Source organism: Miniopterus natalensis, chromosome 10, assembly GCF_054644295.1.
Source record: "Miniopterus natalensis isolate mMinNat1 chromosome 10, mMinNat1.hap1, whole genome shotgun sequence".
Classification (NCBI taxonomy): domain Eukaryota; kingdom Metazoa; phylum Chordata; class Mammalia; order Chiroptera; family Miniopteridae; genus Miniopterus; species Miniopterus natalensis.
In genome coordinates this window covers 19,130,261-19,150,247 of record NC_142090.1, presented here as the reverse complement: position 1 = coordinate 19,150,247, position 19,987 = coordinate 19,130,261, and the positions used below count along the sequence as shown (strand labels likewise).

At 36.5% G+C, this 19,987-nt stretch overlaps 1 pseudogene; it reads right to left on the bottom strand.

The window, feature by feature from the left end:
- Positions 1-3,398: 3,398 nt before the first annotated feature.
- On the bottom strand, positions 3,399-14,398 carry LOC148092203 (calmodulin-alpha pseudogene; annotated as a pseudogene).
- Positions 14,399-19,987: the final 5,589 nt, after the last annotated feature.

The following is a 19,987-nucleotide window of genomic DNA, read 5'->3' as shown; positions in this document are numbered from 1 at the left end:
TGAACGTTTTCTCACAGGAACCCCTCTATTGTATCAAGCCTGAAGTTCACAACTAAATAAAACAAAAAGCCAGTGGTTGTCGGCTCTTCTTAAAAGGATCCCATCCCCTGAAATTTCAACTCCCCATGTTTATTATTCCCATAACTCTTTACTGTCTTTAAAAAATATGATCTTTGCAATTCATCAAGCTTGTTCTAGATATTCCAGGGGCAATACTGGGCCACCATGGCCTCGTTTATCTTACTCAAAAGCAGAAGTTGTCACCATCTCTTATTTGAATATGTTCTATTAAAGCATGTTAAGCTGACTTCATCATCATTGAAATCAAAGACTCTGTCTTGTCTTTTTCGTTTGGCATGTAGAAAACATTTACTAAAGTTTGATAAATCAGTAAATGATCGATTACATGAACAAGAAAAGGAATGGGTAACCTATTTGGTTAGAACACTAATTTTACTCCAGGATAGAACTGACTTAAATTCTGTATCCTCCAAAAGCAGAGCTGGACTTTGGACATTGATATAACCTCAAAATTTTCCAGTGTATTATTAATACATTTAAGTAGTACTTGTGGGGATTAAGTGAGAACGTTGGCACATCATAGGGGCTCATTATTTGGTAGTCATTCTTATCGTTAAGATTTGTGCACTCACTGAGCTTCCCCAAAATGACATTAGAATCTTAACAGAATTTTTCAGATGAGAGTCACCCCCCTGATCCAATCATTCTCTAAAATATTCAGAATTTTTTAACCTGGAGCTTAACAAAGACAAGAAATGAGGTTAATATAGAATGATAAAGTCTAACCTCAAGAAATGAGGTTAATATAGAATGCTACTAAAGATAACATTAATTAAATAGTTAATCTAGGCAATAATTTTTTATGCAACAAGTCATAAATAATACATGGTGTGATGCTAGCATGATTTACCGCATTTTCACATTTACCACACCACCAACTCCACTTTACTAGCCAGAGAAAATCTATCCGAGTATGAGAAAGGAAAATGTTTGTCTTCTGCTCTTGTTTTTATCTACTCCTTCCTTCGTTGCTCATTACTCATGACTCATACAGTAGGACAAAATGATTATTCTTGTTGGTCAGGGTTTGCATATCAATTAAGGTGAACTCAGTCTCTCTATTTTCTCTGTTTTCCTATTTCCAGTGCAGACTCTACATCAACTCGCTCCTCTGTCCCGATCCATTTCTTTTTTCCAACATGCCTATAATTGCTGACTGCAGAGTAGTGGTTAAAAATTCAAGAGTGAGAGGCACAGTGTGGTTTTGAAGATCCACCCTAAACTGTGTGGCTTTTCACAAATTACATAACGTCTCTGTAGCTTAGATTCAACATCTGAAAAACAAGTTTAAAAATAGCAGCAAGAAATTAGATATTATCTCATACCCACAAGAATGGCTACTAAAAAACACTCACAGACACTTAAATGAGTTGGTGAGGGTGAGGAAAACTTGGAACCCTGTGTTCTGCTGGTGGAAATGTAAAATGGTATAGAAGCTGTGGAAAGCAGTATGGCAGCTCCTAAAAAAAATTAAAAATAAAATTACCATATGGTCCAGCAATTCCATTTATGGGCATATATCCAAAAGAATTGAAAACAGAATCTCAGAGAGATGTTTGACCACACATATTTCTTACACCACTATTCACAATAGCCAAGAGGTGGAAGCAAACTATCCACCAACTAATGCACAGATAAACAAAATGTGATACACAGACACACACACACACACATACACAATGAAATATCATTTAGCCTTAAAACGGAAAGAGATTCTGACACATATTACAACCTGGATAAATCTTGAGCACATTATGCTAAGTGAAATAAACCAGTCACAGAAAGATAATATGATTCCACTTATATGAGGTATCTAGAGAAGCCAAATTCATAAAAACAGAAAATAGAATGGTGGTTTCCAGGTGCTGGGAGAATGAGGAAATAAAGAGTTATTATTTAATAGGCATAGGATTTCAGTTTGGCAAATTGAAAAAGTTTTGAAGACTGGTTGCACAATCATGTGAATATACTTAACACTATTGAACTGCACACATAGAAATGGTTAAAATGGTAAATTTTATTATTCATTTTTTAACCACAATAAAAAATAATTTAAAATATATTATCCAGTTCATGGGACAAATGTGAATGTTAAATAATAAGTTAAAAGTAAAGTGCTATGTTAAAGAGTACTGCCTCAAACATTGTAAGTACTCAATAATTGTCAACCCTATTGCTACTTTAGAACTGAATTTCACCTATATCCACCATTTCTCTTTTATGTCATGGCTTATAAACACTACTGAGAGAGTGGATGGATTTTATACAAATTTGCTTTTATAATGAAAGAATGCATCCAGGTTTAGTCTGTCCAGGAAGTAATTCATGGTTTAATTGCCACTATCAGAAATGTCTTCTGGTTCTCCCAAACTTATATTATTTTCCTTTGAGAAAACATTTTATTTCTTTTATAAAAGTATGTCAACAGGTGTCAGGGACAACATGGATGGATTTTGAGAGTATTATGTTAAGTAGAATGTCAGATGGTAAAGGACAAGAATCATATGATTTCACTCATGTGGGTATGAAACAAAAAACAACAAATGAACAAACAAACAAAAACAAACTCATAGATACAGATAAGAGAAGGGTGGTTACCAGAGGGGAAGACAAGTGGGAGGACGACAAAAAGGGTAAAAGGGGCAAATGCAAGGTCACAGGAGACCAGGCTTCAGGTGGTGAGTATGCAGTAGAGTAGACAGTTGTCATAAAGTTGCACACACTTGGATTTTTGCTAAATAATCATTTCATTCATTTCCATTGCTTGTAGGCTACAAAAATACATCTAAACTACATAAAAATATAACTCATAATATATATTTTCTGTGATATTTTCCAAAATCACATAATTCAGGATGAGACTTAAATGGTCAATTTCATACATTTATCTGAATATTATTATTTATAACAGTGTGTGGACAAGAGGTGTTTATTTTTATTTTAATTTCTACTGAGATATATTATTCTTTTTTAAAAGTTAATGGTCTTTTTATTGGAAAAAATTAAAAGACTGGCATTTACAAGTTGGAATGGATGTAAATAGTAATTTATTTTTTTGTTTATTTTTGTTTAAAATATTACAGATTTTCCTTTTTCTCCCCAAAGACCCATTCCACCCTGTCCCACCTCCCTCCCCAGTCCCTCTCCACACCATTGTCCATGTCCTTTAGTTGTGCATATATGGGTATTCACTTATATGTGGAATCTAAAGAATTTAATATAGTGATGAACAGAACAGATTCAATGACATGGAAGCATGGATCAGACTGATGAATCTCAGAGGGATGGAGGAGGGCAAATGGGTGGAGGAAGAGAGATTAACTTTGCAAGAGGTGAGTAAAATATTCAATCTGAATCTTCTGAGTTGAAAGTAGGTCTTCATTTTGCAGCCATCACTTATAATTGAGTTGTCCATCTCCATCAATATCTCCTTCCCTTATCATTTTTCTACTTCATCTGTTATTTTTCCTCCTAAGTTAGTCATAACATGATGTCATTCTGCACCCTGATGTGACCATTGCAATCTTTGTCAAAGACTCGGAATGCCTCATGGATTTCTTCTTCACCATCTGTATCTCAATTTTCTAGCCATCGTAGTAAAAAATTCTGGTAAGTCAATAGTGCCATTACCATCAGGATCCACTTCATTCATCATATCCTGCAATTAGGCATCTGTTGGGTTCTAACCCAGTGACCTCATGACAGTGCCAAGTTCCTTTGTTGTGATGGTGCCATCACCATCTTTGTCAAATAGAGAGAAGCTTCCTTGTATTCAGCAACCTGTTCTTCAGTCAGCTGATCAGCCTTGGTGCGAGCAAAGAGAAGAAGGGCAAGAGGGTGGAGGGCGGTGGCACCAGTGCAGGGTCTGCCAGGTCAGTGGAGCCTCCTGCTGCCCTGTGCACTGAGCACTGAACCGCAGCTGCCGCCCTACAGGAGACTCCTAGAAGAAATGCCCGAGATAAATTACTCCTGACCACCTTCTTTCTCTTTACTTACGCTTTATAAAATAAATAAATAAATAAATAAGGTTAAGGTATTTTTCATGTTATCTACATTTAAGAAAAAAATTGAAACCACCAAGCATAGCTGTGATTTCTATCATGATCTGTTAGTTTTATATGTAATGGCAGAATTTTTAGTTTTGTCTTGTCTTCAAGCTTACCAAGACTGCTTTTGACATATGACTGAGACTTGCTTTGCAGTCCTTTACTGTGTTACCATTTCCCTAAAAATGTGTGTTAGCCTGCTGTCACTCTTCAGTCTGTTGCCACAAAATATGTACATTGTTCTGAAATATAAATCTTTATCTTCAGGGGTGTAATGGGATATAGATGGGTAATCTAAATTTTTAAGATGAAAAAGCAAGTAAAAACCTATTCCACAAAATGTCATAACATACTGTACACCTGAAAAAGAATTCTCAAGGAAACACTTCATCATTGTAGCAGCTGTGATCGTAATCATTTTTAAATGATGTGTTCTACCAAAAGGGGTTGATCACGTAATTTATGCAGACTTAGAGTTCCCAAATATATCTCTTGTCTTGTTTTGTCTCAGGATGAATGAAGGCTTATCTGATGCTCTTTATAATGTCTAAAAAATTTCATATACTTCATCAATGTAAGAGTTTCTGCCCTTGAAACCTAGCCCTGAATCACTCAGCTATGGTCCATACAGTGGATATGTTTCTTTTCAGTAACAAGCTGTAACTACATGTAACTGATATGTAGATTTTTTAAATTGTTTAGTAATTCTAGAAGGGAAGTGGATCAACATAATAAAGGCCACATATGACAAACCCTTATCCAATATTATGCTCAATGGAGAAAAACTGAAAACTTGTCCTCTAAAATCAGGAACAAGACAAGGATGCCCACTATCTCCATGCTTATTCAACATAGTCCTGGAAGTCCTAGCCAGAGCAATAAGGCAAGAGAAAGAAATAAAAGGCATCCAAATAGGGAAGGAAGACGTAAAAGTGTCACTTTTTGCAGATCACATGATTCTGTACATAGAAAACCCTAAAGACTCCACCAAAAAACTATTAGAAACAATAGAAAATAGAGTAAAGTTGCAGAATCAATGTACAAAAAATCCATTGCCTTCCTATATACTAACAATGAAACTTCAGGGGAAAAATAATAATTCCTTTGCAATTGCAACCAAAAGAATAAAATATATAGGAATTAACAAAGAACATGAAAGACCTATATACTGAAAACTACAAAGTGTTATTAAAAGAGATTGAAAAACACACAACAAAATAGAAAAATATCTTGTGTTCCTGGATTGAAAGAATCAATATAGTTAAAATGGCCATATTACCCAAAGCAATATACAGATTTAATGCAATTCCCATGAAAATCCCAATGTCATTCTTTAAAGAAATAGAACAAAAAATCATCACCTTTGTATGGAGCCATAAAAGACCCTAAATAGCCAAAGCAATCCTGAGAAAAAAGAACAAAGTCAGATGTATCACACTATCTGACTTCAAATTTTACTACAGAGCTACAATAATCAAAACAGCATGCTATTGGCAGAAAAACAAACACACAGATCAATGGAATATAACTGAGAGCCCAGATATAAAACCACCTGTATATGGGCAGATAATTTTTCACAAAGGGGCCAGAAACACACAATGGAATAAAGAAAGGCTCTTCAATAAATGATGCTGGGAAAACTGGAAAGCCACATGCAAAAAAATGAAACTGGATCACAGTTTATCCCCATGTACAAAAATTAATTCAAAATGGATCAAAAACCAAAATATAAGATCTGAAACAGTAAATTACATAGAAGAAAGCATAAGTGCTAAATTTATGGACCTTGGTCATAGAGAACATTTTATGAACTTGACCCCAAAAGCAAGGGAATTAAAGGCAAAAATTAATGAATGGACTATATCAAACTAAAAAGCTTCTGCACGGCAAAATAAACTGAACAAAACAAAGAGGCAGCCAACCAGATGGGAAGTGATATTCGCAAACAATAGCTCCGACAAAGGTTTAGTATTCAAACTATATAAAGAACTCATAAAGCTCAACACCAAGCAACCAACCAACCCAGTAAAAAAAATGGGCAGAAGACCTGAGCAGACACCTCTCCCAAGAAGACATATGAACAGCTGACAGATAATGAAAAGATGTTCAACCTCACTAATAATTAGGGAAATGCAAAGAAAACTACAATGAGATGGCACCACACATCTGTTAGAGAGGCTGTTATCAACAAAACAAGTGATAGCAAGTGCTGGAAAGGCTGTGGAGAAAAGGGAAGCTTCCTTCACTAATGGTGGGAATGTAAACTGGTACAGCCACGAAGGAAAGCAGTCTGGCAATTCCTCAAAAAATTAAGAACAGAGCTACCATATGACCCAGCAATCCCTCTCCTAGGTATACACCCGAAAAACTCGAAAACATGTATTTGCAAAGATATATGCAGCCCTGTGTTCATTGCAGCATTATTCATGGTGGCCAAGGCATGGAGACAACCAAGGTGTGCTTTGATAGAGGACTGATAAAGAGGATGTGGGGCCTGTACACAACAGAATACTACTCAGCCATAAGGAAAGGCAAAATATTAACATTGTGGCAGCATGGAAATACCTCGAGATTATTATGCTAAGTGAAATCAATCAGAAAAAGCTAAGAACCATATGATTTTGCTCATATGTGGGATATAAAACTGAAACTCATGGACACAAGCAGCAGTGTGGTGGTTGCCAGAGGGAAAGGGGAGGGGGTAAAGGGGGCCTAATATAGGGTGATGGAAGGTGATTTGACTTTGCATGGTGGGCACAGAGTACGATATACAGATCTTGTAACATAGAAATTCACACCTGAAGCCTATATGATCCTATTAACCAATGTCACCCCAATAAATTTAATTTTATACACACACATATATATAAATTCTAAAACATCCTCATCTATTATGTCAGTATTTTGTTGTTAATAAATTTGCTTCAGCATGAGAATGTGGTGTTTATTTTCTTTTAAAATGTTTCCAGAAAAATACTAGATTTTCTCTAACTCTTTATTCATAAACTGGAAAGAATTAAGTTATTAAATAATTTCTGTTGGGCTGGGGACACTAATCTCTTTTCATTTTCAAAAATATGAGGCAATCAAGATGGTGTGTCTACTACATGTCTAGCCTATGTATCTGGAGTGTATAACTTCAACAGAGAATGTTTCTGCTGCGTCCACAGAATCATAATTTATTCTGAAAGTGTTCACACACTTAACTATGAACACAAGAGCCACTCTTGTAAGAATGGTCCACATCTTTGCATAGAGAAAGTTGTGTGCCTACTCCTGAGTTTTAACACATCCTACACTAAACCTTCCTACACAGAACCTTTTGGCCTCAACCACATAGGTTATAATGTGCCAGTTTTTAAGCACATTTCACAGGATGTCCAATTCTCCTAGAAATCTCAAAATACCCTCCTCAAGCACCTAAGGCTTTCTTTTTTATCATCTGCCGTAGCCTATTTGGTTGGAACCCAAAATTGCCAGCAACTGCTGCCATTTCCTTCTTTGTGATTTGGATTTGGACTTAAATTTGCTTTCTGTCCACCCCTGACTCTGACTCTATTGGCAGAGAAATCCTGGTGGGAAAGCCCATGTAAGACAACTATCACCCATAAAACTCTCACACTTTCAACTGTCACACAGGTTGCTTACTAACCCCTGATCACCTGTGTTGCATATCACAGCGGCCTGTGTGCTGAATAGCCTAGTTCTGCTTCCCTTTTGCTGTGCTTCTGAATTTGGGTCAGTTATTTTACATCTGTTCCTAGAGGCAGTTTTCCAGCTTGGTTTCTGATCTTCCCTTCTGATGAGCTGCATGGATATGAATTCTATTCATACCCTTTGCTTACCATTGTCTGGTGGGATCAACCATAGGAATAAAACATTAGGACTGGACTTGAAATTATTGGTTTTAATATATGTTTTATGCACTGAAACAGGAATCACATGTATTTATATTACATTTTGCTCAACAGGAATCACGTGTATTTATATTATATTGTATTATGTTTAAAGTAATTCTTGCAAAAGGCATGTTAATAAAGCAATGAATAGCTAAATTTCCATCTAGTAACAGAGATATTTACTATTTTTACTTATAACTACACAATAAAATTATTATGGCTAATCTTATGCTTTATTCATGAAATCTTTAAGTATATTATACACTAAATCTGGGCTTTTAGCAAGGCCTCCATCTACTAGATTAATTTAGATACAAACCCCATTTTGCCCTCTTCAAAAGTACCTGTTTTCTATCATTTCTAACTTCTCTTAATACATTTTATTGTTTTCTATAATGGTGCATTGCTTATTATTAGAATAATAAAATAGCTATCACATTAAATATAAATTTGGTGATATCATAGTCTTATTTAATTTTCATGCCATGAGGAGATAATTGTTTTAAATGCCATTATGTAACATGAGGAAGCTATAAAATTAGAGGATAAATTTCTTATCCAACATCACTGGGTCAGACTGCAAAGATCATGCTCTTTCCTCTCTCCTTCCCCTTTTCTTATAAGCTGGTCACCTTATTCTCTGGCTATCCTGTTTTACGCCTGTCACATTTATTCACAGTAACAATTACTTCAAATCTATGTAAGTGCTTACCTGCTTATTTACATATGAGAGAAAGGGAATGGTAATATACTACAAGAGCCAGACAATACAAACAGAAAAACTTAATTTTATGCTTCTCATAAAATAGCATCACTCACCTTTAGTATTGGAACCCCTTTCAAACATCAACACATTTGGGGGTCCTCATATTGTGCCAATACCTCCAATACTTAGAGAACAAGTCAATGTATGGCTAAAATCAAATATATATTACATTACACTTTCATGTTTTTATTGTATTAATCTAACTGGGACAGCACACTCTAAAAGTTCATATATATTAATATTTAAATTATATAATTATAAACACTATCATGTAATTAAAAATGTATATCACAAATAATTATTATACACACTATACATATGCACATGTAAGTATATATAATATAAATTATATATAATTAGTAGATAGAAATATATATTAACATATGTATGTACATTAAATTACTGTCTTTTTATTCTGTCGTCAATGTTGAATTTGCATGATATTATCCTCTCCTGTCTTCCACAGGCCCACTTCCTTAATACACACACACACACAAACACACATACACGGGCAAGGGCAAGAGCAAGACAAAAATATGTTTTCTCCAAGGATTAACTACTTGGTCATGTTGTAGCTGTATTTTCTTTAATAAGTCACATGCTTCTCTCTGCTAGAGTCCACATTATTTATGTGCATGTGCATATGTGTGGTCTGGGGTCAGGCATGGAGGAAGGAGATCAACTGCAGAAAAAGAGATTTCATTGTAAATATATTTAGCACTTTAATTTGAAAATGCCAAATTGAAATACAAATATAAACAAGGAAAACAGATATGATATAGTTCAAGAACAAAATTCGTTGAAGTAAATCTAAAGACCTAATTAGCTCCTTTGGGAGGTTCATGCACTGGGCATGAAGTAAGATGGGTGGTGTCTCAGTCTGCTCAGGCTGCTGCAGCAAAATATTGCACTCTAGGTGCCTTAAACAACAGCAATTTATTTCTCACAGTTCGGGAGGCTGGGAGGTCCAAGAACAAGATGCCAGCAAGGTAGGTTTTATTCTGAGTCCTCTCCTTTTGGCTTGCAAGTGACCACCATTTCCTTGTGTACTCACATGACCCCTTCTTTGTGCACATGTGGTGAGAGAGATCAAGCTCTGTAGTCTCCTCTTAGGAGGACATAAATCCCATCATATTGTTATCGGTGGGGTGCCCTCTGTGTCCCCACCTGTTGGCAGTGGAAATGGAATTTTTGCAGTGTCACAAGGAAAGGAATTTCCTGAGAGTCACATGGGGAGGATGAGTGATATTTATTTCTGTGCAGTTAAACCCCTGGGTTTCCAAGGTCCCATTCCCTCTGTCTTGCCACGGAAAAAGTCCAGTCTTGTCTTCAGCAGGGCTAGGATTAAAGCCAAGGCCCAGAGTTTCTGCTCCCTATTAAAGTCCAGGCCAGGCCAGCATCTGGCTAGCTTAGCTTGCGTTCCCAGCTCCAGTCCATTGTTTGTGGGGTCTGCATGGCCATGGGCCATAGGGCTGCTTAAGGCCACATGGCTACGGAGGTGCACTGGTGAGTGCAGTTCATGGAGCAAGAGAGTGCAAGGGAGCAGGAGCACAAGAGAGAGAATTCTTTGTATCGGGATTATAACTAGGAGTTTAACCAATTTACCCTTCAGGATTTCACAGTTTGCAGTTACTCTACCTCCTCTAGCCACTTACATTTTTCCTAGGTTAGACTGACAGGCAGGCACCTTCCCTAGGTAACCTCAACTTCACTGTGCATGCACCCATCTCCCTCTTTGTTTGATCCCTTCTCTCAGTGATCTCCAGGGAATGGACAGGTGGTTCCCTGCAGGGTGGGAAGCTGCAGCTTCCTGGAGAAACTGCCCAGATGACATGCTTAGAATGTCTGGCCTCCCCTTAGCTTTCTTCCCACTATCAATATCAACTAGCTAGTTACAATGGTAATAATATCAGGGGCCCATTCTTATGACCTTCTTTAACCTTAATTACCTCTTGCTTTATCATTCAAAATATTACAGATGTCCCCTTTTTCCCCATTGACCCCCTCCACCCTGCACCCACTCCCCGCCCCAGGCTTCCACCATAACATTGTCTGTGTCCATGGGTTATGCATATATGCATATAAATTCTTTGGTTAATCTCTCCCCACCCACCAAACCCCACCTTCCCTCTGAGATTCCTCAGTCTGTTCCATGCTTCTATGTTCACTGAATCTATTCTGTTCATCAGTTTATTATGTTCTTTAGATTCCACATATAAATGAGATTATGTGATATTTGTCTTTCTCTGCCTGGTTTATATCACTTAGCATAATCATCTCCAGGTCTCTCCATGCTGTCTCAAAGGGTAAAAGATCCTTCTTTTTTACAGAGCATAGTATTCAATGGTATGAATGTCTCACAGCTTTTTTATCCACTCATCTACTGATGGGCACTTGGGCTATTTCCAGATCTTGGCTATTGTAAATTGCGCTGCTATGAACATAGGGGTGCATATATTCTTTCTGATTAGTGTTTCAGGCTTAATTACATCGTTATAGGCCATACTTCCAAATACAGTCTCATTGGGCAGTAAGGTTTCAACATATGAATTTGGAGAGGGCACATTTTGCTACACAGCACATGTGTCAAAGTGTATTTTTTTCTTGCCATTGTTTAGAGTTTCTATCATTTTTTTTCTTTTATCTATTTTTCTGGTAAAATGTAATACAAAACTCTTAAATGAGTTTTAAAAATTTCCATACCATCATCTAACACAGAATATAGAACTTTTCCATACTCTAGAGATTTCACTCCTATTTCGTTCTGGGAAATTTACCTCCTTTCAGAGACAACCACTTTCAGACTTCACTTACCATAATGTTTTTGAGATTCAGCTGTGTTAGTGCCTGTGTATTTATATACCATGCTTTTTCACCTAACACAGAGTTCTTGAGATTCAATTATGTTGCTATGCACATCAGAAAACATTCCTTTTCATTGTTAAGTATCATTTAATTGTATGAATATAATGCAATTATTTATTTTCTAATTGATGGATATTTGTGTTGTGCCCAATTTTGAGCTACCATAAATAAGGCTAGTATGACCATCTTAGTATAAGACTTTTTGAAAACATATATATTATCATTTCTCTTGGGTAAATACATAGAAGTGGATTGTAAGTGTTATGTCATAGAACTGTGTTTCATTCACAAGAAATTAACAGTTTTCCAAAATGGTGTAACTTTTGGAAATGTGGCAGGGTGTGGGTGTTCTAGCTGTTCCATTTTTTGCCAATATCTGCTATTGGCAGTCTTTGATTTTAGTCATACTTATGTGTGTGTTTTTTTCATTTGCTTTCACTAGTTAATAATGATTAATATCCTTTAATGTACCTTTTGGTTTTTGTATATCTTATTTTTTGAAACATCTATACAAATCTTATGCCTTTGGGGGAAGGGATGGCTTTTCTTTTTAATGCTGACCTGTAAGAATTCATTATATAGACTAGATACAAATCCTTTGTCAGCTAAATGTAATGTGAATCTTTTTTCAGTCTGTGTCTTATCTGTTTTCTTAATGGTGTGATTTAATTCAATTACTTGTTTTCTCTTTGAGAGCCTGGTTTAGATTTTTGTCATAGAGTATTGCTTAGTGCAAAGGTCTTGGCAGTTTCTCAGAAAAAAGAAGGGCAGGTGAGGGCCACCCGAAGATAGGTTCGCTCCTGATTGATCCTGGAGATGTAGAATCACTTCCGTTCAAGCTGCCATGGCCTTGAAGGATGTGCTGACCTCCGAGGACTGCCCGAGAGACCCTCATCATGGCAGACAAATGTGCATACCTTATCATACTGTTGAGTTACTAAAATAAGCTTACTAGTTTTAAAGCACTGATTAGGAAATTGCAACATTTAGTATTAATTGATTCTTGTAATCATACACCATAAATGAAGTGATATGGAAGTTTGTTTTTCAGTAAGTTTATTTCTTTCTTTCAAGTAACCACAAAGAATGAAAGAATGTGAGGCATGTACTAGTAGCAAACCATGGGATTTTCTGGGTTTAGCCTTTGCCAGAGAATGATTTTTTCTTATGTATAGCCCTGGTCACAGCTGAATTTGCCCTTTGTGTCCTCCAGGCTGGACTACTGTGAGGAATTCTAATTAAGGGTTTCTTTAGAGCTCCTCCTAATTTTCCCAAGTTGCCACCAGGGCCAGCACAGCAGAGAGCTTGTTAACCGTCTCTGAGTGCTACCAAGGAGTGCCCTGAGGAATCGGGGAGGAGCGCAGCCTCTGAACAATGCCTCCAGCGGCCCAAACCTCCCAATGTGCTTCATTTGATATTAATGGCTGAATCAAAACCCTTATTTACTAAAAATCCTTTCAGTTACAGAAAGATAGAGAATTTAGCAACTTTTTAAAGAAGCCCTTATGGTGTCTAGGGCTTTTCCATTTTTCCATCTTTTATTCATTTCAATTTGTAAGTCAGGGTCAGGTCAGCCTGAAAAGAAAAGGTAAACTTACATTCCTCTCTCTCTCTCTTTCTCTCTCAGTACTCTTTCTCAAACCACAGTGACTGCTAATTATTTATTTCCCTCTTAAGGTAAACAAACTATTAGAACAATTAACCTCAGATATCCATCTCTTTGAAGTACATCCATATGAAGTATATACATACTTATGTTTATGGATTATCTAAATATATATTAACTTATGTACATATAAATGACATATATTTAACAGTAAAAATTATAGCCTCGAGAAGCAGAAATTAATGATGTTGGTTATAGCACATTTTGGCAAAGCTATCCCTTTGAAACTATTGGAAGTCCTAGGATAGAGACCATTAAGTTATAGCCTATGCTTTGCTTAGCCCTTCCCTGAATGAGGAGACGATAAATGCAAAGTAAAGCCTGTTCTCTAACAAATACTTTAGGTCCGCTAACAAGATGTCACATGCAGAATGGAGTTCTATCTCAGCTCAAATCCCCCTTCACACTCAGCCTGATGCTAATGAGCGCTGCAGTGGCCAGATGTCATAGCAGGAGTCAGGAGAATAAGGAACTAGTGTACTAGATGATGGGAAGTTTTGAATAAATGGTCCTTGAACACTCACATTGTTACTTTGGGTTGCTGTGTATGAGCATGCCCATATTCTGTTTGCAACGAAGAATGTAGCTGAAGTTAACAAGGTAGTTTATTAACCTAAATTCATAAGGGTATTAATCTTGCTTGTGCTTTTGCAGTAAACAAAGCATTTTAGCCCACTTATAAACTACTAGCTAAATAGAATATCTTTGATTCTTTATATTTGTAAAACACATCACAGATGGATTGCCATTTAATCTTTTTTACATTATTTTTCCTTTCTAATTAAGAAGGGTGAGGCTTAGAGAAGTTCTATAGTTCTAACTTTTATAAAACTAGTATCAGGTTGTGAATTCAAACATGCTTTTAAATCTCTATTTATAACTATATATATAAATAAACTCTATAATATTTATGTAATAATGCTGCTGCTGGAAGTGGGGTTCTTATAGTGTCACAAGGAAAGTATTCCAGGAGACCTACATACGGGGGAATCGTGGTATGGTAAGATTTATTCATGGCGCCAGATGCAAAATCAAAAAAATTCCCCTGGGCTTTCAATGCCTTGTCTCTGTCCATCCTGCCATGGAAAAGTCCAATCTTGCCTTCTTCAGGCCCAGAAATAGGACCAGTGTCCAGATATTTTGCTAGTCTAAACCAGCCTTTCTCACCACCCAGCTAGCTTAGCTTGTTTTCCCAGATGCGCCTCTGCTGGGGGCAGCATTCAGAGTCCACACAGCCCTTGAGGCTGCAGGTGACTGCTAGCCTCACATAACTGCTATGGAGAGAACACGCTAAGGAATGGGGCAAGTATGTGTTATCAGAATCACCCAGGTGTGTGCCTGAGAGAGAGAAAGAGAGAGAGAGAGAGAACACTTTGTTAGCTGGGATTATATTATCTCTGGTTTGGGAAGGACCAGGAGCTTTTTCAAAATAACCAATCAACTTCCATGGGTCCACCCCCCAACCAATCTATTTCCTTTTTCCAAGCTAGACTGATAAGCCCCTATAGTTGCCATCTTAGCCCCTATTATGCATGTTCTTACCATCTCCTTGATTGCTCTATCCCTTCTCTCAGTAATCTGTGGGAATGGACTGGTGGGTCCCTAGGGAGTATGTGAATATGTAATTCTTTAGGGAAGAAAGCAGTCTTATGCTCCCTAGTTGATTACGCTTAATAATGCCTGATTTCCTTTGCTCCCTTTGTTTATTAATATCTAGCTACCTATGCAAACAACAATAGTGCTGAAAATTAGGTCTTCAATAGTTAAGATACCAGCAAAGGAAAACAACAAAGATCATTGGATTTGGGGTTAGGAGAACTGTCCATGCAGTTGTACTGTCCAGGACTGACAGATAGACTTAAATTCTGGATCCGGTCTGGCAGATAAAGCCATATCTGGCATTTCTAAGAAATGTGGGTTGTGGAACTATAGAGGACAGCAGCATCCTGGAGCAGGGTTAGACCCTTCAGTGAGGACTGTGAAGGAGTGGAGAAAATAGCTAAGAGTCTGGGCCTGCTCAGATGTTTTAGGGTTCAGGAGGGTTTTAATCCTAAAATGGTATTTATAAAAAACAAAATCAAAAACAAAAACAGAGGCCAATTTGTATGAAAGTTGACCATGGAAAGTTAGAAAGGAGAAGGTATTCCAAATGCTTAAGTACAAATAGTAGGGAAATGAGAGAGAATGGAATTTCAGATATACTAATGTGGTAGAGACACATCCTATAGAGATTTGTTAATTTTTGATCCCTGAAAAGGTCATCAGAAAAACTTGATCAAAGTTAAATTTATTAGATTTACTATAGTAAGGGAGAACACAACATTGAGAGTCTTAATGGTCTTAAAATGGGAAGGCAAAGTATTTATAGAGTTTCAGGGACTGAACTGGGTGCTTTTAAGAGGGTCTTAAAAGACTAGAAATCACTCAGAATTTGATATTAAGACAATGCTAACTTTGGGTTGGTGGGCACATAGAGGCAAGGGTCTTGAAGCAAATCAGGATCAGGAAGCTGTTAGTCTCGGTAAGTAATTCATTTAGTTGGTTCATGCTCTTATCTTCTAGAAACAGGTATTTCCTGAGCAAGCAGCTAAATTAATTTTGCTTGGTTCCAGCATAATTTAACACAGGACAGGGAATTATCTTGAGTTCAGTTCCCATAACTTAGAAGAAATGAATTCCAACAGGTGTGTGTGTGCTTGCATGTGACAGTGTGACAGAGAGAGAGAGAGAGAGAGAGAAAGGAAACAGCTGCCCAAGCCACAGGGAGAGGTTGAACATTATAATTTAATGAATGTGGATAGTTGTCATCCCCCTAATTGTTCTTGAGAGTTACTAGACACAAAACATAATTCTAGTCCTTCAGTTATCTCAGTATTGTATGCTGAGAATATGATTGACATATATAAAATATTTTTTTCATAAATTATGATGTATAAACACAAATACATTGATTCATATTATGTTCAAATAAAGAAATAAAAATATGTTTTAATCTTAGAAGATTTAGGAAATTTTCAAAGATCAATTTCCTATTCGTGATTTTCCCCTTACATGCTGACCCTAGAATCCCATCCTGCATTAGTTATCATTCACTCTACCAAAGTGTGTGGCGTTGGGCCTCAATGTGCTTCTTACTGTGGTCAAGGGAAGCCCAGGAAGAAAGCAGGCATGAGCTTTTAGGTATCTGGTCTTCAAGATTCCAGCTAGTTAGAGTTGGAGAAAGGGGAGATGTAGCCTTATTTTATAACCGTTATAAGTTTTTGCAAAGAGACAGACAGGAATTCTTCACAGGCAAATTTAGATGCATTTAAAACAGAGGTTTCAGGCATATTAAAAAACCAATGTACTTTGATAGCTTTACACATTTCTCTAGATGACTTTTCTTGCTTAAAAATACTTGAAGGCTGTATTTTGTCTTTTCTTATGGCTGAGTAGTATTCCATTGTATATATGTACCACTTCTTCTTTATCCTATCATCTGACATTTGTAACAACATGGATGGACCTTGAGAATACTATGCTAAGTGAGATAAGTCAGAAAAAACTAAGAACCATATGATTTCACTCATATGTGGGATATAAAACTAAAACTCTTAGACACAGAAAACAGTGTGGTGGTTGCTAAGAGATGGGAGTGAGGAGTGGAGGAGGGGTGGAGTGGATGGGGGAGGGAACCAAGCCTATGGTGGAGGAGGGGGATTTGACTTTGGGTGGTGGGCACACAATGCAGTTTCATGTGTCATGGAAATGTGCACTTGAAACCTATATGATCCTATGAACCAATGTCACCCCCCAAAAAATAATAAATAAATAAAAATATATGAAGGAAATTTATTGGAAAGTGTAACAAACACCAGCAAAGTGCTTTACTGATTACTACGATGATTCAATATTTCTACCAAGTATTTTGACACTTTTCTGCCAATTGTCTGGGGTTCATATATTATCAACCCAAAGCCTAGGGGAAAAATAATAAAATATTTTAAATATAAAGTTTTGTGGGTTTTGTTTTGTTTTTAAAGATTTTATTTTATTTTATATTTTCAGAGAGAGTGAAAGGGAGAGAGAGAGAGAGAGAAACATTGATGTGTCTTGCACATTGAGTGGTTGCCTCCTGCTGAACCCTCACCAGGGCCAAGCCTACAACCAAGGTATGAGCTCTTGGCAGGAATTGAACCTGGGACCCTTCAGTCTATGGGCTGATGCTCTAACCACTTAGGCAAACCAGCTAGGGCAAGTGTTGTGTGTGTTTTTATCCTCTTTCTTCCTGACAAAAATAAGCTTTACACATGCTCTTAAATTAAGAAAACAAGTAACTGGTAATATATTACTTTTATTCTGAAAATAGAAGCCTGGATTTCTTAACTATATTATTTTTGCATAATTTCCCATGGAATTGTCAACGTAGAAAGTTCTAGTCAGAAGCCTTTGTATTAGAAAGCAATGCTGAAGTATGTTTTTTAAATTAGAACTATGCAAAGGTAGGATTACTGCATTGTGAGATGACTTTTTATCAGTAGATTTTGTGAATGAATGACTCTTAATCAACCAAGAAGAAATTCCCAAACTGAAAGGTTGGAGTAGATGACATTTAAAATTCTTAGACTTTCCAAAAGAAGGTTTAATATAAGGACTAGCTCTAAAACTTTGTTATATAAATTAGTATGACATTAAGACAATATAAGGACTTGTGTCCAGGAATGGAAAAATACCTGGAGGACAGTACTGACTGGATTGACTCACTCATGCATATATGATGTGCTGGCAGGTAGGCCGGGCCTCCCTATTCTAGGATGACCCATTCACATTATGAGCTGCCCGTCAGTTGGGAAGATGAGGATAACTGGACTAGTCCAGGTTTGATCATATGGAGGCAACAGAGTTCCAAGAGAGAGCAGTAACAAACAAGGCATCTGGAAGCCTAGGCTTCAAAGTGGTACAGCTTCATGCCTGCTACTTTCTATAAACACACTTATGTCACAAGACCAACCCAGAACTAAAGCGTGAGGATGTAGATTCTAACCTCTTGATGAGAATTATGGCAAAGTGATAGGTCAAGAAGCATCAGCACAGAGAAGAAAAGAGTTGTGGTCACTTTTGAAATCAGTCAGTGATGATACAGAAGGCCTCTGAGATTTTTAGAGTGGGGCCACTTTAAAAAATATTGTTTAGCAAGAGAAAGTAGGTTGTATTAGTGGAAAGAGAGTCTAGAGTATGGACACAATTAAAATAGTTGATGTTTGGTTGGTCTAGTGTGGTAAAACAGACTTAGTAAAGAAAAGGTAGGGGTAAAAGAAGAAATGCATGTAAAAAAATGGGTAAATTATTGGTTTTCAGAAGGATAAAGTTCTTACTAAAATTCATTGTATTTTGTTGAAATTTACTAAATTTTATTTAAATATAGATTTAATTAAAGTCCATTTTAATTGAAATACCCTTGGTCAATTAATCTATATTTAAATCTGATCAACTTTATCATGGATTTAGAGAAGCATTGAATATTAGCCTTTGAAAAAGCCTTCCAGGTTATCTAACCCAATCCCCTCGCTCAACAGGTGGGAAAATAGAATATATCATTCAATAATACATAGAGTTGTTATTATTTTTAAACCATAAATAAAGTACATTTGGCATAACAAAGCTGAATCCAGAACCAGCAGTAATAGAGACCAGGTAATTTTCAATTATGTGTTCTCAGAAGTATTTTCAGGGTATGACTAAAAGAAATCTATAGGTAATTGTAAAATTCAATTTTCTTCATTCGCTTCAACTACTTTCCTATTTGAGTCTTTAATAACTGATCTACATGTTATCCTAAAGTATAAAATTTTGTAATGGAAGAAAGCATAGGACAAAATTTAGTCCAGTTGTTTTAAAACTATGTTTTTAGGGCTTCACAGCTGTACCCTATGTGCTGCTGAGACACCAGACTTTAGACTTTAGAGCCAAGAGCAATTCTCATTATCTATCACACATATAGGGGTTTAGGGTAGGATTTTTAGGTAAGGTTTTTTAAGGGTACAAATGCTTTTAAAAAAATAAACCACACAGTGGTCTAGTCCAACACACTATTACATGAGGACATTAATCAAAAGTGTAAGTTAAGTCACTTTCTGAAGGTAATAGAATGAACTGTTGGTAAAACGAGGGCAATGATTCTATTTCCCAAATTCCCGAACTCTATCCCCTTCCTCTACTTTAAGGCAGACAGAGGAGCAATAGCAGGAAAGGGAGAAAAGTAATGAATTGTGTTTAAAGGCAGAACAAAACTCTCAGAAGTTTGCCTGAGAAATATGGAAATGACTGCAGAAGAACGCACATTTGTTATGTAAATAGAGTATAAATAGATAGATGCAGTTATAAACACAAACCATCTGTATATGTGAATGTCACTGATCATTCTGAGTACTCTCACTTTCTCATTACAAGATGCCATCTTAGGACTCAGATCCATGAAAAGAATTCATCTGTGAATCTTTTAATATACCCATTTTTGCCTTATTTGACTCATCAGGTGTGATCAGAGGGTGGCTAATCAGTGTTGTTTAATCAGGTATTCTGATTAATCATAGCTGTACATATTTTACAGATAATTAAATTTTCAAACATTTAAATTCAAGCAAATACCTCCAACATTAAGCCCATATCAGATAAAATATAATTT